The sequence below is a fragment of the Magallana gigas genome, chromosome 6 (assembly GCF_963853765.1).
Source record: "Magallana gigas chromosome 6, xbMagGiga1.1, whole genome shotgun sequence".
Taxonomy (NCBI): domain Eukaryota; kingdom Metazoa; phylum Mollusca; class Bivalvia; order Ostreida; family Ostreidae; genus Magallana; species Magallana gigas.
In genome coordinates, this window is record NC_088858.1 from 7770631 (window position 1) to 7798548 (window position 27918).

The following is a 27918-nucleotide window of genomic DNA, read 5'->3' on the forward strand; positions in this document are numbered from 1 at the left end:
CAGCAAGCATATTGACTGTATACTAGCAGTAGTTCTTTGTATGATGGAATCTGTTGCTGTCAGCTACAATATGTGCCATAAGCAGAAAAAGTTGACATTGTTGAACTATATATATTTCAGCCTTGACCTTGGCTACTCAAAATTTAATATGCTCCGTAACTTTAGAGGAAGTGGGTTTGATAAGGTGTCTATCAAATGTCTAATTTTGTTTATATATACACATCAAAATGATGATCTGTGGCTTATAAATTGGAGTGTACTAATTACCGGTACATGTACATTGTATTGCATCCAATTGATTACAGAAATGTTATAACATCCAGTTGATTATATACACCCTGCAGTCCTATATATATATATATTATATGTCTGAGTTCAAGGCCATTTAATCATTACATAACTCAATTAATAATTCAATAATTCTCTCTTCCAGTAGGAGGATAATTTGATATTGAAGAAACGGAAATATTCATTAGGATAATTAATTGTTTTGTTAATTTTTGGTATGAAATGGTTTCATAGATATCAAATTTCATTGTTTCATAAATAATAATAAGAAACAACTAACCATATGAGAATTTCAAATTGATTTTATTTTGTTCATACCAGGTAATTGTTATGAAATGAAATTCTATCTTTCATAAAATTAATACATTCAAAAGGGATGGGGTGGTACGGAATTTTTATGTAGATAATTTGCTATTACAGGGTAACTAGGAGAACTGGGAAAATGTATAATTTTAGAAATCAATAAGTCTATGCTATTATTACTTATTAGGTTAGTTACTGACTCACTACAGAAATATATTGGGTTGATGAATCTCATAGATGGCGAGGCAAAGCCGAGCCTTCTATGAGATTGATCAACCCAATATATTTCCGTAGTGAGTCAGTAACTAACCTAATAAGTATTTTGTTTTCTCGAGGACTTTCAAACGACATATTTATTCACAACTAGCGATGATCTACGCAAAGCCATGTACAAGATGCCTTACATCTCGTCCAATTTAACTCATTTAAACTCTTCAAAATTTTCAATCTCACCTTTCAAATACTCTTTCAAAAATCTTTGCTTCACCCATGTTTACTTACAATGTTTGTTGCTATTCAATTTTAAATGTTTTCTCCATTTCCTCTGCAGAGATTTGAGTAAATTTCGACGCTGCCATTTTGTTCTGCTCCAGACAAAACAATGTGACGTCAATATTCTAAGGTCAACTACTCTAATTTTAAAGAATTCCAAAGGCTAACTACTCCAAATACTTTAAGAACTTACGGCATGCAGTTTATGTATAAAATACTATGAAATGTCGAAATGAGTAAGCGAAGCGTCGACCAATGACGGCCATATTGCCTAATATTATTTCTCACAGAACAAATATAGAGATATATGAGGCAATCACGTGCTATGTTTAAACCAATGAAAATGTGACATTTCAGTCCAAGGGAAAACAAGTATATATCTTTTTTCAATTACTAGTAATGTTGCTTTCAAATGCATTTTCCCCGATACACTATTTTTATGTACGGTAGATAAATTTTGTGAATGCAGATAGTATATTTACAAGTTGTTTGACAACTTAAAACACTCTTTAGGAGAGTGAGATGACTTTTGCCTGTGACTGTTTTTTGTTCTGCCATTATTTAAACTTGTCTCCTTTTGTTGGTTGTGTTAGTTTTTGGTTAGTTTTAGTTAATCATGACATGGTCAGCCATTGTAAGAACTTTCGGTTAGATGTGCCGTAACAGTGAAAAAAGTGTTAGAAAATTACACATTAAACAAACATGCAATTCTTAAATTCTTTGTGGTGTTTTTTTTTGTTTTTTTTTTAAGTCTATCAATATTTTTGTAATATGGTTATAAATCTCAAAAGTGTCTTTAACTGTGAAGTTTTGTGTTTAGTACACACTTTTTCAGCCAAAATTTTATCAAAAGTCGCTATAGTATGTAAGACATTATAGTGGGCAGGTTAGTACTGAGGACTGTACAAGGTTGGATATAATATTTAGGCGGTTTGAGGCTTTTAGCTGATATAAAACATTTTTTTCCAGTTTTCACCATTGTTCTGCATCATTTCATATACCTAGCACTATCAAGGAAGTTCACATTTAGCCAGAATAGAACAGTGTGTACAATTGGGTATGTATCCATGTAAGAAATGAAATCGTGTCACAACGTTTAGGCATGTTTTAATATGTTTGATTCCTATTCGTCCTGAAGCAACATTTGCTAAGCATGGTGTAGAGTTTGTTACATGGTTTAGGCCCATAGACTTAATTGGCTCTATTCTGTAGGATTGAATTTTTCAATCAATGAAATTGTGAAAATTAATTCATCTACTAAGATAAGATTTAGAAATCCTAAGTGACAACATATATATGAAATTTACTTATTACCGGTAAATTATAGCCATTTACAGGGTATATACTCGGGTGACTGTTAAGGCCCTTGGGTCTTTTATTTTATTAATGAAGAGTTGTCTTCCTTTAAATGATTTGCTGGAAAAAGTTATGTGGAGAACTTTGGAACAATTAAAAGACAATTGGTTTGCAAAATTCTAGTATTTTGATCAGAACGCTGCAGTCTCAAAAACATTTTATGACTCGTTAAATGATAAATTTATGATAGGTTGTGTTTTGAATGTTTATGCATTGGGTGGTTTTTTAAAACAGAATATGAATGATGTGATATTGAAAACTCAAAATATAACAGTAGAAGCAGATATTGTAATTAACTTAATAATTTTATATAATATGTACAGTTTCCAGTGCCTTTGTCTGTGATAACACTACAAATTGATTTTGTATAATGTACAGTCCAATAAATTTCATCATTTTAATATGAAATCGTACAATTGCTGAATATATTAAGTAATAAGGAATCATTCTGTAACAGAGAAACTTATTGCCTCTGCTGGGGTTTGAACCCGGGTCCTCTGGCACGCCAGTCCAGCACTCTACTGATCGAGCTAAAGGGTTAACCCGCTAGCCAGGGCTAGTAGGAATGCCATATACCTGACTCTACCACAATTCTTTGAATACTATATGGTGTTCAAATGTGGTCGGATTTGATAAAATCTATCATATCTGTTACTGAAAATGCCATCAAATACTTTTGTTTAAAACTTGATACCCAAGTTTTTGAATTCATGGAGACGGAGGGGACACAAGAAACAAACTCATTTGAATACAGCTGTAAATTAATTGAATTTCGTATCAAATTGCATTATTCAGATCGACTCATAGTCAAGGAAAACAATCTATTTGATAAAAAATTAAAGGCCCGACATAGATAAACCAAATTTGGATACTAATTTGGAAACTACTGGTAAATTGTGTACCCACATTATTTCTGGAGCCACATATTTTAGAATGAGCGGACTGGCCTCATTTTCTTTTAAATACAATTCAATGTTTTATGCACACACAAAAAATAAAATATTCAAAAAAGGAAAATCCGGGTATTGTAATCAATAAACATAAATATTGAAAATGTCATTTCAACATCTCACTAAAGTTAATACAAGGATAATTGTTGATCCAATTCTTGATATATGGTACAGATTTCCAGTTAAGGGTAACTCTTTATTCAGCTGCATACATAAGTAGCTGCCCACACTAATTATGTATAATTCATTCACTTCTGCTGCAACTAGATCCATTTGATTACATGTGGGGGTTTCCTGAGTGTAAACACATCTGCCTTTATCTGGCTGTGTATGTGTAACTTACACCAAATGTATATATCAACACCATCTCCTTGTGTACATGTAATCTCTGTAAGATTATGATAAGCAGTGTAATTAACACATTTATTTGCTGCAAGTCTAACTCTGGCTATGAGCAGATCTTGTCGGACACAATCCGGACTATTTATGACCCAAACACTTTGTTATGTACCTGTAAATGATTAGGTGGAATAATGATGATATTCCAGAAGTCTCTTGTCATTTTAAAAGTGTTGTTTTTTTTTTCATTTTAGATAAATTTGAAAAATGCAATCTAGGAATAATAGCAATACATTTTTCTAAATAAAAGAAGGATTTTATGAATATAACTGTTTATGCTTTCAAGAAACATATTACATTATTTTATCTTCATAAGATATGAATATATTTTGACAGTTTTGACACTTATACTAATGCACAAGATTATCTTACTGATACAAATGTATGCGTGTTGTTCATTTTTTCCATTCAGTTTGTGGTTTAACCGTTTTGAAAAAAATGTATGTATAATGAATGATTGGAATGCTAGGGATGAAAATTCTAGGAATTTATGTTTTCTGGGAAAAAAAGTTCAGTTATTTACCTACGACATGAACCTGTTATGTAGGTACTTGGATCACGAGATTAAATCAGTGTCCATCTGTCTATCTGTAAATTAAAATTATGATTGTCAGTAGAAATTCTACCAAACAGTTAAAAAAAAAAAAAGAATAAGAATTATTTAAGTATACTGTATATAGACTTGGTATAATTGTTAAATGTGAGCCTGACAGATTTTGATTTATTTGTTTACAAGTCAACTGTGTACATGTGTAATATTTCTCTGTCATTGATAACGACAGTAAACAGTTTTTAACACCCTTTGATATCAAAGTTCTGGTAAACAAGACTGGCGTGTACACACATTCATAGTAGCTGTAGTGTGTGGGAGAGAGTGACAAGTCATTCATACAATTACAGGTTGTGGCTGGTACTGAAGGGATTAATCAACAGTTGTGGTTGTCTATGTTGGTTGTTTGTTGTATGTATATGGTCATTGTTGTTTGATGAAATATTGTTTTCATGTTGTGTGTATTGGCTGTTTGTTTTGTGTGAGTTGTTGTTGTTGTTGCTGCTGTTGTGTATTGTTGTTGTGTGTGTTGTATTGTTGTGTGTGTCATCTCTTTATGTTGTATTGTTGTTCTGTGTGTTGCCTTTACTTGTTGTAGTAGTGTTGTGTGTGTTGTCTTGTTATGTATTGTTGTTGTGTGTGTTGTCTCTGTATGTTGTAGTATTGTTTTTTGCATGTTGTCTTTACTTGTTGTAGCATTGTTGTGTGTGTGTTGTCTTTACTAGTAGTAGCGTTGTTGTGTGTGTTGTCTCTGTATGTTGTAATATTGTTGTTGTGTGTGTTGTCTTGACTTGATGTAGAAGTGTTGTGTGTGTGTTGTCTTGTTGTGTCATGTTGTTGTGTGTATTGTCTCTGTATGTTGTAGTATCGTTTTTTGCTTGTTGTCTTTACTTGATGTAGTAGTGTTGTGTGTGTGTTGTCTTGTTGTGTATTGTTGTTGTGTGTGTTGTCTCTGTATGTTGTAATATTGTTGTTGTGTGTGTTGTCTTTACTTGTAGTAGTGCTGTTGTGTGTGTTGTCTTTACTTGTAGTAGTGCTGTTCTGTGTGTTGTCTTTACTTGTTGTAGTATAGCTTATGTGTGTGTGTGTGTTGTCTTGTTGTGTGTGTTGTCTCTGTATGTTGTTGTATTGTTGTTTTGCGTGTTGTCTTTACTTGTTGTTGTTGTGTTGGTTGTTTGTCTTGTTTACGCTGTAGTTGTCCTTTTTGTTGTTGTTGTTGTTGTTGTTCTTGTGTGTGAAACTATTTTTATAGCAGTGATTTGTATGCCAGGTTTTTGGAAGCTAGGTCGGTCACACTTAAGAGTGAGACAGAGGTCTCTAATTGTCAACTCATGAACGATTTCAAAGCCAGATTGCCAGCAAATTGACAGTCAGCATTTCAAAAAAATGTTAAGATTGCATATGTCGACTTGTTATTTGCATATAAGAGCACCGGTTTATATCGTTCGGCAACCTTCGCTTTCATGCAGTATTCATAAGTATTTCATGCAATTTTCCTTTGAATTTTCTGAAATAGTGCATTTTCAAACAACATGTAGTGGGATTTTTATCAATTTATTTATTTGGGGAAAGGAGTCAAAGGAGTCATTAATTATTGATCACATTAATTAAGAGATATATCCTCCCACCATATTGTATGGCGACTATAGCTGTTCTATTTTGGGCTTGATTGATTATACCTGACTTTATTGTTAACTTTGGTGCGACGATCTGCCATTATTTATATTGACAATGTTTCATGGAGGATTTTCGGCCCATTTGTTAGCTTATCAAGTTTTAAATCTGTTTAAAATTTCTAAAGATATAAAAAAAAAAGCGATACATGAACAGATGTATCTTATATGAGGACATTTTTTTATATAGGCCCTAGTAAACTTTTTAAAAAGGTCTACATTTCAGAATTAAATAGACTATCTGGAGTATCAAAGCTCTTGTCATCATACAGAAACGTCATTATTTAAATGTAAGATGATAAAGCATATTTTAAAAAGACTTAGTATTTTAAATACATACAACACCCATGTATTTGATCTTGTTAAAAAGATTGTCAATGCTCGATCAATAATGAAGTTTTGTTAGTAAACGTTTGACCACAGCATTTAATCTTTGATTGTTTTCTCCCACTCTGATAAAAAGTGGTCAGCTACTGGGGGTTGTTTGACCGTGTAGGTACATGTACCAGGGTCCACACTTATTTAGGGGATCACGTCCTGGTTGCAAACATTCTACAGTTTGCCTTTCAGTGACCTCTTACAATGTATACAGAACAGTCCTGATAGCACAGGTGTTTCTAAGGACAGCGTTGTCTTGCTGTCAAACCTCCCGTGTGTACCCTATTACCTGGTTCTAATCTCTGTCGAACACTGCACTGAAACAACCCTCAGAAAACTTGGCCTCACATCCTCCATTATTTCCTGATTTTCAGTTCGGTTACACTTTTTAAAATGCACTAAATATGGCAATCGTTTTATTTTAAAAGAGTTTATCGATAATTTCTGTCAGTTGGTTTATTATTGGCATATTTTCTGTTTTGTTACGTATTTAAAACACCCTTGTGACGTACGTGAGCACATTTCACTGAAGTCGTAAGACTTGATGTCATCGCCGCGTTCTTTGAGTGACGTAATGTCATGCAGTATGCATTACGGTTTTTTTGTGTCATTTAAAGTCGCGCAGGCTAAACAAAATAATGACATAAAAAACATAATTCACGTAAATGCAACGATGTGGGAAAGCTCCTTTTTGTTTCGATCAATATAACCGTCATATTGTGATCGTTTGTAGATGCAATGGCCGTCTACACTGAGTTAACCTTTAGAAGTTATAGCCGAGAACGAACTTAGATTTAAAGTCAGCAGGAGCTCTGTATAACAAAAAGAACACACTCTTAGAATGTACTATTCAATGATCCAAACCAAAAGGACACAGTTTAATATTTGTACTTTGGCGGAGACTCCATATGCACTCTGTTACACACAAACATGTGTTTGTACTGGAGCCTACAAGGTGGCAATATATTTAGAGCCTCTAAGTTAATTCTAACTCGCAGAACCAGAAAGCATTTGATACATATGATTGTTTTGCAAAGATGATTTTAATTTCTCCTCACTTCAAGGTTCTTTAGAGAATGAGCTTTTAAAATTCGGGAATTTGCATTTTTGCGGGGGGGGGGGGGGGTTAAAATCTTGATTGCTTTTTTTATTTATTTATTTATTTATTTATTTACTAGTATTTATTTTTAGGGATCAATAGGCAATAGAGCCTAGCTGCACGCTACGGGAATTAAAACCCATTATTTGGTGTTTTAATATATAGAATATATTTGCTCTATTCTCTATAGAGAAATGGACATATTACCTCTTGAAAGAGAACACATACGCCCTCGCCAGGAATGTTTTACGAATTTATGAACCACCTTACACACATTTTTACAGGCAGGCAGACACAGTGGTTTGTTTGATGTACATAACCTTTTCTGAGCGCTCTTTTGATGCACATGTATCCAAAGCAGAGGTCGATTATCTCAAATATCTTATCCCTTTAACATTGCTACTCGGAACAAACATATCACCTTCCTTTGAGACTTAGAAATGCATACGTGCATTATTTGATGTAGTTTGCTTAGTGATACAGTGCCGAGCAAGTTATCGGGCGAATGTGGTTTGTTAAAACCGTGTTTAAGATGTTGTACAACTTTAAGATGTCTGTATTTTCAGTTGTACTGTGCACGGACCAGTTTCTGATTTTTTTTTTCTCTCTCTCTCTATTTTTTAACATTACTTTTTTAAGCGAGTTGAAAATCGCGTATTGGATTTGTTTGACAACTTATTTTCAGTTGTAAAGTACACAAGCCAGTTCTGATTTTTTTTAATTTTTTTTTTTAGTAATCGTTATTTTATGGGTTTGCTCGACTGTTGCTGGCCGAGAATCGGTGAGCGGATCCAGATGGCGGCCGTACATTATCTTTGTTGATGTATTTATTTTTGCTATATCGAATATCAAACTTATCTCAGAGTGTTCAGAAACTTTAAATGTTCACATCGCAAATTATCTGACTATGTTTACATTAATGTAAATCGTCAACTGAATATTTTAACGCATTTATTCTTAATGTAATAACTTGATTTCTTTTTCCTTTTAACTCACTGAATGATATACCACTTCAATATTATCCGCTAAATATGCATTTTTCTTTTCAGCAATATGCCCTTTGTTGTGTACTATACGTTCTTGAAGGCCGGCTTTTATTTTCTTGATTTCCTCTCCCAGACACCCACCAAATTACTTTGAATTTGGAAAGTAACTTTGCGCATGCAATATCTGACATGAAATTATTACGTAACCATCGAGAAAGAAATAAAACGTGACTTAAAATGTGATATTTGGACAAAGTGGGAGTATTGCAAGAAAAAAAACAATTTGCGTTCTCCTTTACTACTCATTATTAAAACGTATTAGGGAACAGTAAATTAAGCAAAAGTTTTCTCTTAATCTTGTCATTCCAAGAGAATGCAGTGTGTGCTGTAATTTATCATGATCTACCCTCAGGTGTTTTTGGTCATAAATAGACAGGTGTTATGTCATTCGGATCATTATTACACAACTGTCATATTTTACACCTCCCAAACTATGGGTCGGAGTAACAGCTTGTGTTTGATGATCATAAAATAATCCCGTTGTAGCGATTGGTGGCCGTATATATGTAAAATGCTGTATTTTTGGCTACTGTATTCGAACTTGCCTATATCGTGTCGATTTTCTAGGATGGGCAATTGGCAATCCCTTTCCATGAACTAGATTGCAATAAAACACTGCAAACATGTAGTTCAAAGTAAACAATCTCTCTCTCTCTCTCTCTCTCTCTCTCTCTAATGCCGTAGTATTTTTATTGATGTTCAAGTATATTTATATCAAGCCCATAATATAATAATATTGTCAACATATTTGATGTTAATATATGTGCTGTCTCAGCATTTATTGATTACACTTGGAGACAGATGTGCCATTTTTGTTTGCACCTGCTGCAAAAGATCTCTCAAGCCTGAATTTGATAAATATTGTTGGCCATCAAAAGAGACTAAAATCTATGGTCACATGTGTTTGTGCATCTCCCGTCTCATCAATGGCCTTTATTGAACTGCAATCTGTTTGCTGTATTTCTTTTCCTTTCATCGAACTTTTATTTTGATGTAAATTAAGCATCGTTGCAAATGTTTGAATAACAGGAAAGGTATATTTGACCTCCAGTCATCGTATTGTTTCTTCTTAATGGGTCAATGATTTTCTCATTTAGTGCTAATGCTTTAATCCAGAGATGATTGCCCCTAATATTATTTATCCTTGAGTAAATCTAGCGTACTCGAGCCAGCCACACGGTGTAACAATGCTCAAGTAAATAATAATCTACTCGCGACTTTATCAGCGTATAATGCAGACAATCCCACCTGCGTTGATGTTTGGAATTATTCGGTATACCTGTATACCTGAGAGAGAGTGTAGAGAAACTGTTGCCAAAGGGCACGAGGTACTAGGATCCTTACTGGCATCCGATGATTGTGTTGTGCCATCTTATGCCGCATTATTGATGTTTACCATCAGCGGTCTATTTAAGTGTAAAGAAGAGGAAAATGAACTGTAAGACGAGTTTACCAGCAGTAATTGGCTTAATGGCTGCTCGCTCGTCTGGATTGTGCGTTATTGACTCCGCTGATAGAATAAGCAGATTGCAAAGCTAATCTATTCAATAAAAACCCATTCCGCATCTGCCTCATCAGTCACCTTGCGACGAGTAATAGGAGATGTCAATTAATATAAAACGAATAAATTTGGTCTGCCTTGTGGTGTGCTGTAGCGAAGAACATCTTTGTGTTAGACCCAAGACCAAGAGATCGGTCAAATGTCAAACCACTCAACCGCTCTACTTTATTATATGTCAAGGTCAGTTTGGTTCGATGTCGAATTTGACTAGATTGTAATATATTTTGACCATCATTGGTTTGGTACAGCATAATCAAATGTACTGCAAGCAAGACAGTCAGCCGTCACAGTATCAGTAAAACGTTCCTGATTAATCGATTATTTGTTGTTTTAAATCCCTTTTAGGGTATTTCGGCACGATAACCATCATGTATCGACCTTAAATTGTTCAGTGCTAAACGAGTTAATGAACGCCAAGGTGGGAGGGGGGGGGCTTAATACTGCAATTACACTACGACACGGGTGCCAGTACATAAGTTTTCCTTCCAAAAATCAAATCATGCTTTATAAACTTGAATATTACAGTAAATATGAAGAAGGAAGACTGTATTGCTCTAAAATGTAAATGACTAATCGTTGTCTCATTAAGGAAACAGGCAGTGCTGAATCATTCACCATTTAAACAAAAAAGCAAATTATTTAAGTATTATCAAATGAAAAATGAAATGATATACACATACCAATTTTGGATATCAAAGCATGGTTTTCTTATCCTAAGATTGGGGCTTTATACGTATTTATTATAAAGAACCATCAAAGAACATGTAAACCCCTGTTGATTCGTGTAAACAAACATTCACACAGTTGTAATTGCTTCATGATGACATTTCTTGCAAGACCAATAAGTCGTCCACAGGTCACTGCCCTTCGTAACCAAAGGTTCTCGTCCTTTATTTGTTGAATCCAAACGATCGCACCAGAGGGGTCACTTCTTTACGATCGGTCAATATTATACAGATAAATTGTGCTGATGAAAACTATATATCCAGGTGAAAGGCGTAGTTTTCCATTGAAGATCACGGGTGTTGACCTTCTGGTCAAGACCGTTACACTATAGTGCCCAAAGACTGCTCGCGACCGAAAATTGATGAGATTGTTAGAAACCAATGAAGCGTATCTATTATCGGCGCTTATTATTAATCTCCACGTGTCCGTTTATTTGTATACTAGGCAGACTTCTGTGTGATTCCATGCCCCCAATCAGTTATGATCAGACAAAACATTGGTTTCAATTATTTATTGACGTTATCGAGATGCAGACACGTATCGCTATACAACAAACGGCCGGTGCTTACAGAATTTGACGGAAATTTATGTATCTGAACGAAATCATAGCAATGCAATTGATATAATCAGCGAATATGCCGCTTGTACTTGTCTGCAGAATTCGTGTCTTTGTGCTGAAACTACTTCGAATTGTGCAATACGCAGGAAATGGCTTTTGAAAATTACAACACATACTTTTCTTTTTTCCCTGTTGGTATCAAAAGTTGGTGTCAATAGATATTAAAATTTAAGTTCTTTTTATTCGTTTTCAAGGTCAAAATTAATTGAAATCATACTCGATATGCTCGAAGTGTTATAGATTACGAAGGGAAATGTCAGGATGTACATGACATGGCATCCTATTTGAATTATAATAAGTTAATATGATATTTTACTCAAAAGAAAAAGGGAATTTATCCCAATAGACATATGGCTTGATGACACATGGTATTGTTTGCAGGCCCGAGTTATTTCCGCGTCCGTGTTAGTTCGTCTGCTTGTACGAAAAGGGACGTGCAATATAAAACATCGTCTGTGAAATGTACGTCGACTTCCTGAAATCTTCACGCTGCTATTCTCGATCTCTGAATACAACCACTTGTTGTTTTTTTTTCACCGAGAACAAAGACTCAACCAATTATGAAAACCCTACATTTTATTGCCCAATGTTCGCTTCGCAATGCGATGTTATCTTTTACTGTATAGTTTTTTTTGTCTCTCTGCAAGTTTTGCACCGATTTAAAAAAAATGTTAGATTTTATACAGCATTTCTTTTTATTATTTATATTTTTTCTCAAAAGAAATAATCATTTTTGAAGATATCATAAAAGAAAAAAATTGTTTGATGTAAACTCGAAGAAAGAGCGTAGAGTTTCCTGTTTCACGCCAAATTAATTACAGGTTGCTCAAAAAACTTACAAATGATGAATCTTGATTTCTTTAAAGAAGGTTAACGAATTTTGATGAAAAAACGCCCTCTAATTTCCCAGAATGTGTGGCTCATCCCTTAGTAATGGAATTTATATGTAGTGTAGGCATAGAGTTATTTGGGCGATTTTGACAAGCCGTTGACTGTAGGATCTGATGCAGATAACATGCTCAGCGTCCACATATTGACTCCCCCGTTAAATTCTTTTTTTTTTCCCAATTGAACCGCCCGCCCGCAAAATGACTGAAGCTTGTAATTAATTAATGAATACCTCAATTATTGTATTGGTAAAATAATACCTCCTCCTAAATAGTGTTCAACTGCAAAAGAGCATGGAAATGTCATACTGTATTGGAGACTATGAACGGGAGACTCCTACGGGTCATTACGCCCAACAAGCATCGATCGCCTGTGAACACTTTCTCTTTTTTCGTTATAGTCCTAATTGTAATTTAGGGCATCTTATTGTTATACTAATCGAAGCTGCTCTTGCATGGAAAAAGATTTAGGAGATCCCAATTTTCTCTCATCTGTCATCACAGTAATGGAAATTGGTCAATTATATCCAAAAGTACTCTCAATCTCCAGCAAAATGTAGAAGGGATTTTTGATTCATTTCATTAGCAAATTTAATATTTGTTAACAGTCTGATTTCCATCAGCAATTCCACACAAATGGAAACAATTAACAAATTAGAGTAAAAAAAATTACACATAAAATGAGCAAGGCTCATTGTCTCGGCTACCGGCCAATCTTTGCCGCGTTTTCTTTCCGTTTTACACCATTTAATGTGTCTAAAAACCCTGTTACAGTACCACGGATGCTTGCCTGGTTAGCATGTATCGGGTGGCCAGATCCCCCTGCTTAAAAATCAATCGCAGCAGGTGGGGCCGTTTGTTTGTATTCACTGACTGCTGCTACAAGACATCATGTTCTTTACAACGTTAACAGATGTTTCCATTTGAGGGTTTCCTCACAAACACTTTGTCCTTATTTGTGTCGTCTGCAGCCATTGGGCTTCTCTTTTTACCAAATACAAAAAATCTTGAAATGATTCTAATCAAAGACGGTCTTTGAAATAAAAAAAAATCTTTTGTACAGACGGATTGTTTACACTATAAAGCTATTGATGACGGTATTTTCTCTGAACGGTGCCATTTAAATTTAAAAGCTAAATAAACCAGCCGGAGGATCAATTAATCAAAACCCAATCTCTTGAGGATATCTGGAAAAGACCGTACAAGAGACATACGGAAATGATAATCAATAAAATTATGCATATCATTTTTGGGGTTTGACTTTTATACCAAGAAAATTACAGCGACTCCATAAGAAAATTCTGTTTTCAAAGAATCTGCTCAGTCAGGTATAACAGAAGTTAGGAAGGAATTTTCTTCAAACAAAGGAAAAAAATATGTCAAGTGATTAAATACCTAACGAGTAAGCAGAGGTTTAAATAGAACCGAGTTATTACATTGCAGATGGAACACAATGTTGATATACAATGTACACAAGATTTATGTGCTTTTTCTAGCTCGGTGGTATCACTCCAGGGCCCTTCAAATATGCCTTAGGCTGGTGTAAATGATTAGTTCAAGCATTATGCAAAATTACCGCTGATCCTATAATAATAAATATGCACTGAATTCCAGACACCCGATGAAAGCTAAAGTGAATCATGACAACTTCTTTTAATCAATAAACAATGCATATAAATAAACTTAACATATACACCATTCTGTGAATATGACTACATTAATAAGCATAAATGACAACTCTCTCTCTCTCTCTCTCTCTCTCTCTCTCTCTCTCTCTCTCTCTCTCTCTCTCTCTGAAAGAAACATAAATAATGATTGCGAGCCTTTTTACACACACATACACAAATTGTCGAAATATTTTGCACAGTTTGCCATTTGTCACGTCTCTTCCAAGGCATGAATCAGATTGTTTAACACATCTATATCAGTACTGTATATCTGTCTCTCGCTGCACGATCTCTGCACTTGGGCACTCACAGACATAGAGTCTACATCACTTTCACCCTCGTTAACATAAAACGACTCAGTTTCGGGTAGAACCGTCGCACAGATTTCTGGATCCGCCTTTGGGGAGTCTGAACTCTTTTGGTCCTCCTGACCTTCATTCACCAACCTTTGAGTCAATTGGTCCGTGATTATTTTTTCCGATTCATCGGGAAGGGAAAACGGATCCTCGAACACGGAATCCGCCGATGTTAGATAACTGTTATTTAATACATCGTATCCATAACTAGGCCTGTATTTGTAGATGCAGTTTTTGTAGCCCTGATACTGTTTTTCTTCGCGTATCTCTTGTTGCAGTTTTTTAAGGGTGTTGTTTATCAACACTGACCGAGTAAGGAAGTATTCAGGGTCTTCCATCTGTCTCAGTTTCTGAATGGACATCTTTAAAATTTTCCTCCTTTCTTCCTTTCGTTCCTTAGGGGTGTTGTGAAAAGGTGAAATTCTTTTCACTGGACGACCCTCAATATCGTCCACATATTTTCTCTTGACGCCAACATGTTCAGGGTTTAATTTCATGGTCATGGCATTATTCCATCACTTAATTCTCCAGAAAAAAAGAAATCCGCTGTTAAAAAAACGAAATAAACGTATAAATATCAACAATGATTTTTCAAAAGTCCCTGATCAAGAGGGCTAATGTTATTATCCCTGTCCATATAATTTTTTATTCCTAGTCTAGCGACAAACAAAGGAATAGTGGAGTCGTTTTCAAGTGTTATTTCTATTAACTCGCTGAGCGTCCCGAACGATCGAGATAATAGATACACACCGGCGTCAAATCGATTTAAGTTCTTATTCCACCGGTTCACCTTCGGCTCGCTCTACAACAATATGCCTTTAACTGTTCGCTCACCTTTTTTGATGTGCAGTTTACACGGCGATTTAATCGTGACGTAACAACCCGACATGAACCAGTGAACCTTTAAACATAAAATGTGAACATCTTATTTTGACATATGGCTCTATATCCGTCACCAGGTAAATGATAATAATCCCCACGTCCACACGGTTTGTAAACTCTCTACGCACAAAAGGGGCCACCGACTCAACACATATCCTGAATTAATTTTTATCCCCTTGGCGATGGACTGATAAGATACATGTAGATACTCTATACCCAGTAATCTGTACGCGCGGTGTACAAGTGAAATAAACCAATATCATATTCGCTAGGTTCCATTATGTACGATGGACCTTTTAAAATGTTAGATCACACCTAATGCTACCATGTTTAGAGCCGTAGGCGGGGTTAAATTCTGTACACTGCATGTATTTGTATATGCAATACCGAACTACTCTGAACCACATTAAACCACTAAAAGTGATGTATAGTGCAGTTTATGAGGGTTTACTGTTCTTTTGTCTGTAATTAAAAAAGTTATCCGTTCTTTTTTTTTTAATTGCGACACGATGATTGTGATTTTAATTGGTATACACTTTCTTGTTTTCAAATGACCCCAGGTTAAATTTTGATTTTTAAATGATACGTCTTTGTCAGATTTAGGCTTTTAAAATACGGCTGTAAATACACCGAGGGATAATCGAGGTCAGAAGCATAAAAATATAGCACCTGTCTAAAACTGAATAGCCCTGATGACAGGATTGGTGGAGAGAGAGAGAGAGAGAGAGAGAGAGAGAGAGAGAGAGAGAGAGAGAGAGAGAGAGAGAGAGCGAGAGCAACTATCGAAAATAGAATAATTTTGTAAGAAAGAACGAGAGATAAAGAATTATTACCTTGGCGAATTAATGAAGCTATGATCCGTGGCATAAACTCCCGTCAAGACGTCCAGTAGATTCCTTTGTCCTCGGACGGAGAGTCTGTGTGGCAATCCTGCTGCCACCGATTCTGTGGGTCACACTAACTGTTACACTGGTGAACCTTGCGCTGTTCCCTTGAGCGGTAGACCTATATTCAACCAAAGAAAAAATTACATAGACTCAAGGGTTTTTTTTTTCTCTCTCACTCCAATCAATAATATCTGTACATGTACCACAGATGCAAATCAGTCACAACTTGAATCAGTATTTTTCCAGGCCAATATTAGCTCATTGAAACACTGAAAGTATATTATAAATAACACAACAAGATGGATTTTAAAAAGCGTCGAATAGCACTCAACGAGATTATGGTGTTAATAACTGGTCATAATCGAGGGGAAGCCCTAACGAGACGCACATGGCGATAACATGTTCTCCAATCACAACCTGACATGCCATTTGTTTTAATACACACACATCTCGCGAACTGAAAAATTTGCTTCTGTGTTACAGATTACCGGATTTTGGTTTCACGGTCTATGTATCTACGTCATGATGTCCCCTTGTACACTCGTTAACAGATATTAATAAATTACCAATCTGCTTTCCCGTCAACTTCCTCCCAGTTTCCTGGACACAGACAAAGGAACTGAACAGAATTAGTCGGCCCAGTTAAAAGTTGTGTATGGATTCTCCCCTCTTTTAATTGTTACTTCCTCTCTCCACCAAGTTACAAAGCGTAGTAAGAACAACCGTAATGATTAATAGGCAGACTTGAACAAGTTCTATGGGCACAAACTCTGCCTCGGGCGCTCGGGCGCCACTGACAACAAAATGTACATTTATCAGCGCGAATCAAGAATTACCAAAGACTGGAACTTGGGTTGACAAGAAAGCAGACGCAGAGCTTGTACATATACAGTTATCAATCAATTTCAGATTCATTAAAAAAAACCACCAACAGTATGGGCTCTATTTTCAGTGTTTATGAAGCGCGTGAATTACATACCTGCGTCGAACATTAAATCCTGTAACGTACAAATTAAGATATCGGTATATTTCTTTCTACGCTATTTATTGCTCTTATCTAATGTATCCTTTCAGGAAAACAACAGCTCCTACTCAATGTTTTACTCAATTAAACACACATGCATGTCAGAAGGAACGCATATATGCTAAAAATAAATTTTTTTTCAAGTAAACAAAACGAGTCTCCTGGGCGAAAAAGGAAAAGGAATTTGTCACTAATAAATTGATTCTTAAAGATAGCAACACTTGGCACATCCCACACAAAGACGGAAAATTACTACAACTCGCATATTGTTAAAACTACCTTATCCTAATTGTACGTATAACTCTTTCTTTACATCTGAAAGGTTGACTAATTATTTCTAACTTTCGGAATGCAAAATAAAGAGGAAATATTACAACCAATCCAAACATAGAGTCTCAGCAATTCTTACCACGTACCTTGTCCAAGGCCAAAACACAACAAAGAGTCGATGATAACGGGTACCTTGTTTCGACTTCGACACAGCTGCCGATTTCCGATTTGTTTAAATGCCACTCCGGGGATTGTTACGAACACACGAGTGTAAATTTGTGTACCCAGTCATAAGATCTTCTATTTAATGGGTCTTTTACGGCCAGCTACCTAGCCTAGCCTCGCGCTTTAATACATCCCACCTGTAGGTCAGCAGGGGGTGGGGTGGGGGTGAGAGGTGCCGAGCTTATTTTCACAGATTGACCATTTGACATTTCGTTTTAAAAGTACTTGTTTATTAGTAATCAACGTACAAATAGATTTATCCGTATTGATATGTATCTATAAATAATACTTATGTAGACAGATGAAGGGGAATATTAATCGTTCATACCTTTAATCGTGTTATTGTTTACTTAACCCTTTGATGACAATTAGAAATGGAATAAATGATTGCATTGTTAGATTGCTGTATGTCAGGTAAACAATTACCTGTTTGAAAATGAAACTTCTATTTTGAACTGACCTCTCAGATTAAAAAACAAAGCAGGTATATTTACATCACAGGTAGCTGATCAGTAAATAACAATTTTGTCTTATCGGTAAATCGTGAACTCATGAAAAAAGACCTGGAATAGAAAATACTTCTCACCTTCTCGCCTTGCCTGGGATCAATCAGCATTGGCGGACGCGCACGCTCGCATGCACGCAAATCTCGTTAGCGACACGGTTAGCTGTGTGTCATGTTTCATATAAATTTGACGCCGAGGGCAGTTTTACTATGTTAAAAGTATATTGCTCACCAAATAGCTGTTAAAAAAGAAACATTTTGATAACTGAACGTGAGCACCGGCTAAATACCCCCCCCCCCCCCCCAAAAAAAAAAATCGACGCAAATATCAAGGATGATTTTTGTAAAATTTAACAGATGCTTAGTTCTCTATGATGTTATGATAAGGCTACTCGCACCTTTGCACTACACATAATATTGCCCTCAGAAAAGGTTAATTCTGTATGCAATTAGTGGAAGCAATTATATAATAGGTCTGCAATAATTAAAATGCATACATGTTAATGATTAATCGAGTCTGAAAAATACAAAACGGAATAACATGACATTACTATAAAGAGACTAGTTACATTATAGGTTTATATAACAACAAAAGAAACCATTATGACGAGACTTATTCATTAGATTAAAGACACCTACGTCATGAAATGGTACCTCTTAACGACAAATCTATTATTTTTTTAGCACAATATACGTAAGAGAAAGGTCGAGATAGCGAGTCTTTTTTTTTGGGGGGGGGGGGGGGTTGCTTGTTGTTATTTCTCGAGGTAGCCCTGCCCGTCAAACTAAATTTTATAAAGTTAACATGGCGTAACACAAAGCTGGTTATGGACCAAGTTATCAGCTAGGACCAGTGATCGGCTAAACCGAGGTTCGGGTATTTAGAAATACGATTACTCGACATTCGTTAATTTAGCCGTCTGCTACTGATAAATGCGTGGAGAGAGAGAAAGAGAGAGAGAGGGATGGCAAGCTTATGATATTAACGACTCCAATATATAAGTAAATTGACAGTAATAAGTATGAAAAAAATATGAAGGTGACCATGAAAACTGTCAAATTTTGTGAAGTGATATTCTACAAAAATCTAATAGAATTCCAAGAAAAAAGCCGTCATTTTATCTGATAACCTGTCCAATATCAGTATATGACTGACGCTTGTTCCATCATACCCATGTACCTGCTTGAGTAAACATTTTATGTTATATATCTGCATATATAGGTCTACTTATCTTTTTAACAATGTCATCATATCTACTTAAGCTTATCTTTCAATCATGACTTAACAGGTGTTAAAAAACAATGTGATGAATTCACCGAACGATATGATATTTGCGAGGACAGTGAGTAATCAAGAAACAAATTTTTCTTCCATGTCATCATACAGTCCAACGATATACACAGAAAACGCAACGCTGGCCCAAAATTCTGCGACCTTGAAATTAAGCATTTAACAGCAGTACAGTCAGGTATAACGTTTGTTAAATCATCGTGGCTTTGTTATGGAGGTATAGACATTTGACATTTGCTGAGTTCTCAAATTCCCATTTTCAAGTTTCCACAACTTGGCATTTACATGGAAATTCCCCATAGTATACATGTGTAACGCAGTCTTAAAATCATTAAAAAGGTTGCTAAATGCCTGTAAAATTGTGCCTGTATATTAATATCACATATACTGAGTGTTTTTGTCATATTTCGTAAGAAATCTGATCGTGTTCATATTAGCCACTGAATTAGGCGAATCACGATTGAATTGACTAGTTTCAATCAATTTTTTCCGCGTATAGATATACATGTATGCATTCCTTGAACTTTTTTAAAACGCAGTATTTAGTAGTGACTGAATATCGGTTCATAAAGTAACAAAATTCATTCAAATACGTACAACAAATACTATTAACATTCTTAAATGGTGTCTTGTTTTTGAGTGGAATATTTTTTTTATTGATTTAAACATTGTAAGAACAATGACCACACAGACTCCATAAACTTTCACTTACTCTAGTTGACTTTTTTATCATTCGGCAAACACCGAATGATTCGTCTGTACGAACACGGGCACCTGACGTTAAAATATTTATTTTTATAAAGTAAGATTATTTCCTCTACTATAATAAAATAATTCAGGAAGCAAACTTAAATACTATAAAAAGAAATATATTTAACGCCAGGTGCCTGTGTGTACGAGACATGGATCAGCCGAGGTATACCGAGTACCAACTTCCATATATGAAATAATTCGCTGTTCAATCTAAACAACGTACCAATTTACAATTCCAATAAGTTTCATTTTTCTACACACCTCGTATGGGTATTTAATTCAATAAAGAAAAACAAAGAGATACGTGAATATTAATTGTGAATAATTTATTGCTTTCTTTACTTGTTACGCGGGTAATATAATTATATTTTGTGTAAAGATCGCTATCTTTATTTTATACTTTATATTAATATCACATTACAAAGAGGGAACAGACACCTCGTTCTTCCATATAAGTGAAGGTTTCCATGTTACTACTACTACTTTGATGTCAGAGTTTGTTATCTCAGTGTAGCTTGAATATCGATACGGCACGAAATAATCCATGCATTGTCATCGTAAAAAGTAAAAACAAAACATCAATAAACGACGTCAACACTGATAATTATAGATATTTGATTAATCACCAAGATTTCACATTTCTTAATTAGTTTTAAAGAATTAAAGGAATATGTACATATATATATCAATACGCAGGCTAATGGATCTAAATTACTATAACTACAATGTAGATTATGATACGATCTTTTCATGGCTATAGGAAACACAATAGGATACCTTAAGAAATAGCGAAGGAAAATTTTCAGTGCATGTAAATACTTCCGTCAAGTTAAATGTTGTCAATCTGCTCTAACCCAGGCCCGTTATTGCGTATTAATTTTACAATTCAATATTTTATTTCCTTCCTATTGCAAATAAGTAGAAATTTTTATTACCGTAATGCCGTTTTCACTTTCGTACCCTGGCTTATAATAACCTCATAAACGTTTAATTAAATCGTAGCATACAGAAGAATATTATCTCAAGCAAGATTATCTTTAAAAAGAATTCGGAAGCATTTGGGTAAGAATAACTGAAAAGCAATTAAAACAATGAAATTTAGAGAGTTATACTTGATTGACATTATAACTGTGTATCCAAAATAATATCATGACATTACCCTCATTTTTTTAATATAAAAATGATGAAATAGAGTATTTACATACCACCTTTTACTATGATACTGTTATACGGCCTTTATTATAATACTGACAAAACCCAATGCTATGCTGAAATAATGCTAATATTTATGTAAATGAAATTACAAGATTCATGGGGTTCTTAACTTGAATATAAGGAAGAAAATAATTTCAATACTTCGTTTGTTCGCTTTACAACTGTACTGTCACAATACATGATTGGTTTTGGCATCATTGAGAGAGAGAGAGAGAGAGAGAGAGAGAGAGAGAGAGAGAGAGAGAGAGAGAGAGAGAGAGAGAGAGAGAGAGAGCGAGCGCTTAAACGCTTGAAACCCATAATGGTAAGGGGGGGGGGGGCAATGATTATTTTTTTCTCACGTATTCGATTTGTTCTGCAGTCCACATCTATTAAGTTAACAAAAGTATTTCATGTTTTAATCTTTTTTATTGTCATATAGATGGAGCAAACGCACATACATGTAACTCTGTTGCATTTTTGTTTCTATTGGACACATGTCGAATTATTCCATTCAAATATAACACACCAAATTGTGAATGAATAGATAAATTTGAAAGAATGAACACATGGAAAAACAGGTGACAATACAAATACATATGTTATATCTGGAGATATATGACCAAATGTTGATCTTAATTCAGAGTCCCGAATAATCTGTATATTAATCGTCACAATCTCTAAAAACTGAACAAGAAAACCACGAAAACTTAATGATATGTGCCTGAATGAAACATGTTGGTCAGTCGATCTAAACCAACTTTTGAAACCCTCGCAAAAAAAAAAAAAAAAAAATCAAAAACTAAACCACCAAACACTATTGTTCACCCAGGTCCAAAGAGATTTAAGAGAGACTTTTCAGGATGAGACTATCCGCCTCCCCGACATATTAACTAGTTTGAAGGCAATTGTTTTTTTGTTTTACGGAAAACGCGTCCATGAGTTAAATGTATATGCTAATGAAGTAAATATTTAATGACCAAATAAAAATAGAAGCATTGACGAAACCAAACTGTCATTGCTCCAGCTCTCCAATAAATCAACTAGACCACTGAAGTTTAATCATTACAAATTATGATCAGGTCACAAAGTGAGACAGCGGTGGGATTAATTAATATTTCCTCTGTTAAAAAAAAATTAGACTATAATTTTTTTGCTACATTCAAAGCACATGTGAACCACACATACACAAAAAAACCCCAAAAAACAAACAAACAAAAGAACCAAACCCCCCCCCCCCACCCCCCCCCCCCCCAATAAAAAACAATTTGTATGTAAAAAAAAATATAATTATGAGATAGTTACATGTATATGGATAGAATAGTCAAAAATTTAACATACAACCTGCCTCTCGTCATTCACAAGCACATGGAGTTATTTATTTTTCTCAAAATGATAAAAGAGTCCGGTAATTCCCTACCTAATGATAAATTAGTTATGGGGGTATTTTTGCATATTATGAAAAAAAAAACACATATAAAGTCAGCTGTCCTCAAAAAACTTGTTGTGCAAGGAATACATGGGTATGATAATTATACAAGTTGTACACTTTGTACTCATTTTATTCTGAAACTATTTCGAAAGATTCAGGAATTTTCATCAGGAATAAACTTCAGAATTATTAAATAACATATAGATAAACAATATAAACACATACTTATTTATATCAACATATACACATGTACGCTAGAAAAATTGAGAAAGAAAGAAATCCTATATCTTAAAATGTCTAGTTTAAAAACGGACGAATTGTATTTGATAAAATTAACACTTTCAGTTTATAATGAATCTCTCCTTAATTCGTCTGAAAACGAACAAAGCTACGTCAATTATTTGTTATTGTCGATCAGTTCGCTAGGGAACCAAAAGTGGAAGCGCCAACTCTTCCATAGATGGAAGTAACAAAATTGTGGAATTATTTAATTTCATGGGGGCCAATTTTCGTGGATTGTGGGTGTTTTGCTTATTCGTTGTGATGTAATTTCGTGGGTGCGCCGGTTTTCAATTTCAGAAGGAAGACTATATATCTTATAATTAGTTTTCGTCGAGGCTGTAAATTCGTGGTTAAGGGTACCCACGAATACCACGAAAATTGAGACTCAGCGAATTCTAATGATCCCAGAGTAATCTTTTGGAAGTCTTACTTCATCCTTGTACTCAGTGCCTTCAATGGATATAAAAGTTTCGACCGATCACGAAATAGTTAACACTTTGTCATTTTCAAAAGTATATATATATAAAACATAAGACACCATTTCACAATGTTACATGTATCACTACATGTATCAATAATAGGTACCTCAATAAATGTTATGACATATGATAATTAAAAATGAAGAAAAACAAATAAAACAGAATGGGTTGGGGGTACTCACTGGGTAAGAACATATGCTAAAAAATGTTTATTGGTTTTCTGAAGAAATAGACAAGAAAAATACTCAGTGGGGGTTATTTTTTCCTGCATTCATTTCTTGATTAGGATCAATTGGCCTTTACTGAACCAATAGGCTAGCACATAATTTTCATAAGGTAAAAACACACGTTCATTATAGCTGTGAACTTTAAGATCGTCCCTGGTCTTATGTGTTGTGATGTGAATATCGAGCATAAAAACAAGTTGAAATTAATGTCACATCATATAAAATTCTATTTTGTAACAAGTACACATACCTTCCCTCAAAGCCAACATTTGATATCGATACAAGACAAAGATTCCCCAAAATATATTTTCACAACCCCCCCCCCCCTCCTTTTCACCGGAGAAATCGGCTTGAATGAAAGCAAATTTTTACGAGAATCTAAAATACATACAAAGGTATGTATGAATATCGAAACATTAAGCAAAAGATAGAACCGTTTTAACAAGAGCTTGTACTTTCTGTTGGATGTTACTATCTAGTTTGCTCATCAAAACAAGCTGTCAAATATTGACCCGCTTACCTCTAATTCGCTTAGTGAAGCTCATTAATATTCATAGACTGTCAAAATCGGAAAGTTGTTTGCTAAGATCTGCTCTGCTGTGTGAAATTGACGCTGTTTCAGCGAAATATACATCTCTGGGTGAAGTCGGGCGAGTGTCATTGCATTCAATATATTCATATCTATTAGCCAATGACTGGACAGTTAACCATGAGTAGTCCCCGCCTTCATCAAATCGGAGTTGTCATGTACTGCCCAAAGTCCACGCTCTTATTAAAACGGTTCTAATGGAGATCAGAACTGGGACAGCCTATGTAGCTACTCCCCATTCCACGCTGCTCACTGCATTAAACACTAGACTCGTCTGTTTTCAGACAAATTCATTATAATTCACAAATTAAAAAAACATTAGCCCCCTCCCCTTTCTCCCAATTTTTACTTCCGGTTGGTCAGTGAATCTCTATTGCACGGAGTAACAGTTGTTGACCGACAATCGTACTTCCTTTCTTCAAATTAATCAAAATTTACATCAACGGAACATTTTCCTTTGCCTCTTACATATAAGAAATCCAATTGTGTTTATAAGTGAATCCAGATCTAACCAGTTTAAATCAATTTGTCAGCGATTGAATTAAAAAAGTCCACGAACTTAAAGTTTCTTTAAGTAGCGTTCAGTGTATATAGTGAAGTCGTTTATAATATCAATAAGTACTATATAGAATAGTGTCAAGCCTATTAGACGGTGTCTTGTTTAATTAATACTTAATACTCGTGATCAGTGGGAATTATTAGCTAAATTTAAAACTTTCACTGCGCCGACTTACGTTAGGTTTGATTTCCAAAATGTTACAAGTAATTTCCATCTATGGAATATTTGTCTCCCATCCCAAACATCGTACTCGACGCAATGACGCTATTACTTTCTTCGGCTCACCTTATAATGTAGATCAATAACCTAGGATCGACTCAATGAAGGGCGCCTTTTTCTATTCTGTATTTACATTTATTTTCTATAACGTTCATTTCCTTAATTCCTGCGCGCAAACCACAATAAGGAGCATTGAATAATAAGATCTGACATAGAATATTAGCTGTAAAGCGATATACACACTGTATAGTATTAAATTGTTTTCAATTTGTTTTTTAAATTTTTTTTTAAAATTGAATTTTCAATAAATGGTGTTTATATATATATTTTTAACATACATTTTTAAACGAGACTTTGATGCTTTGAACCTAATGTTTAGTTCATATATTAATGGAGTGCGACAGAATACAGGTTCCGAGTTCGAATCCCGGCAGAGAATGTTTCAATAGCAGTACTAATGATTTACATTTTTTTAACGTTATTAAAATCTTGTGATTACAAATGTTGATAATGCCGAACGTCATTGAGGGTCCTTCCCAGAGAATAATAATTATCGTCTGCGTTGCTGGGTAGATCACCGATGCTGCTATTATTTACGAGACTTCTCGGCTTTCTTATAAGGAAGGGGGTGACAATGGGATGAATTGGCTGCTGCGTTAGAAACTTGAAAAATAAACAATTTTTATTTCCATTTTCTGTTTTTTAAAACGAGAATGTTATTATTGATGATAATAAATAATGTTGATAAACAACTGATTTGCGGATATTTGTGTCAATATATATCATTGGTAAGCATAATATTTTTTTTTTAAAGTTTGTATTATAAATACGTTGTATACTGTAAAACTGTCCCGATATACCTTAATATGGTGCAGTGGTTAATCGGCGTGTCGCGAGTTCAAATTTCACTGCGACTCTTGGTCTACATTAGAGAAAATTTCGACAAGGTTAGCTTACCAAAGGTTTTGAAAATCAAACAATGAACAACATTTCTTCTGCTCACAAGCTAGGAACTGAATAATATCTCAGTATTAGAAAGATTTTAAAGTGGTCGCAAATGAAAGTGATGAAAAGAAAAAATTAATAGGATATAAATTTAAATTGCTCTAAAATATTGACAGATTCCACACACAAATACTAGTTCGTGTACAGGTATAATTGACACAAGTCTGCGCGCTGTTGACATCAATAAGCACCAGGTGCTTCCGTGTGTATTCACAAAGCTCTAATCTACATCCTAGTCCCTGTAGTCGGGGCGGAATAACCCGAAACTGTTTTTATTTCCTCCTCTTGTTGAAGCGTTTCGTGATAAGAGTGTTGGTGCCATAAATGGTACATCCTGATACAAACATGATACAGAATGACAACTCTCTCTCTCTCTCTCTCTCTCTCTCTCCTCATAGCTAATCTAAGAACACTAGCGTCAGAAAATATGCTTCATGTCAATTCTAATTCTTTTTTTACCAATATTATAGTTTGCCTTGCAGAAAGAGCTCGGATTTCGGCGTCTGCTACAGAGTGATGCGCATTTCCACCTGTCGCGGCGAGAGCGCGCGGATTCCTGTCTACCTTGTAATAGCCAGAAGAGCATGCAGGTGTCAAAACGTTAGTGTGTGTACTTAAATCAACTGACATCAATATTCTAAGCGCGCACGACAAATGATCGATGACAAAAGATGTTTATCACACATAAACTTAAAAACAATACCCACTGGATTTTTAAACCAAAGAATTACATGGGCCTGAAGGCCTGTGTACTTGCCACCCGGATGCATTGCTTTAGCTTATTGCTAAATTGGGTGTCAAAATGGGTATTTTTTGCAGCGAAAAAACTTTATTGTACTTCCGATTTCATATTTTCCTTATCACGGGACCTACTGTGTAAGAATTTTTTTCAGAAATCGAAGGACCTTTGAAAACTGATCAAATAAACGCAAGGTCGTTGCGCAACGTTTCCCCCGCATTTGTTTTTGTTTTAATTGAGTACACATTTAAAGTTTTTCTGCACTGATCTTCTCTGAAACGTTCGGATTGACGTACTGAAATGTCACAGGGTCGCCACGATAAGCCTTGCTACTGCGCTCAATGGTGCCTTATCAAATCATGAAATCTTGTGCAACATAATTAATAAAAGGAAGCGACACAAACTACTCTGCAGCGCGAATTTATGTACAAGAGAACAGCCGTCTTCATTGGGCAAAAAGCAACAGACATTCCGGGTTTTTAAGGAAGACACTGGGACGCCCCCTCCTGCGATTATTCAAATTTTAACCAATTAAAATCATACCTTTGTCTTAACCATGAAGCATGTTTTGTGTCTATCTTAATTGCAAAAAAAAAATTATGTTAAATCTTGTTAAAAGAAACTACCGAGTACTTAAAAATGAAAAAAAAAAACTAGTACTGATCAATGTAAAAAGGCATATCAGGGAGAATGGAGAGTTAATTGTTTCAAGGAAATTACCCTTTACCGATATCTAACGTAACAACGTTGGGTTTCCTGATCATTATCAAGGCGCCATGAGTTGTCTTCCGTGAATCTTAGAGAAGTCTTGTTCGTTTGAATTCCGAATATACATGAATGTTCGCGATCACTGCGACTGCGATGTGCGAATATAACGAATTCTCGTATTTAAGGAAGTTAATTTCATGTGTGCGAAAGTACAAATTTACTTCTGTAGGTGACAGAAAAACGAATTTCATTTCGTGATTATATAATACATCGGCTCCAAATTCGCACTTAGAAGATT

The 27918-nt window shown here is 35.0% G+C and overlaps 1 long non-coding RNA gene across 1 annotated transcript; it reads right to left on the reverse strand.

Annotated features, from left to right (window-relative positions):
- Window positions 1-14766: 14766 nt before the first annotated feature.
- Window positions 14767-17043, reverse strand: LOC105317938 (uncharacterized). Its single transcript, XR_010714704.1, has 3 exons — window positions 16686-17043; window positions 16066-16237; window positions 14767-15251 (listed from the first exon to the last, which is right to left on the reverse strand). It is a non-coding gene; the product is annotated as an uncharacterized lncRNA (long non-coding RNA).
- Between the last annotated feature and the right edge of the window lie 10875 nt (window positions 17044-27918).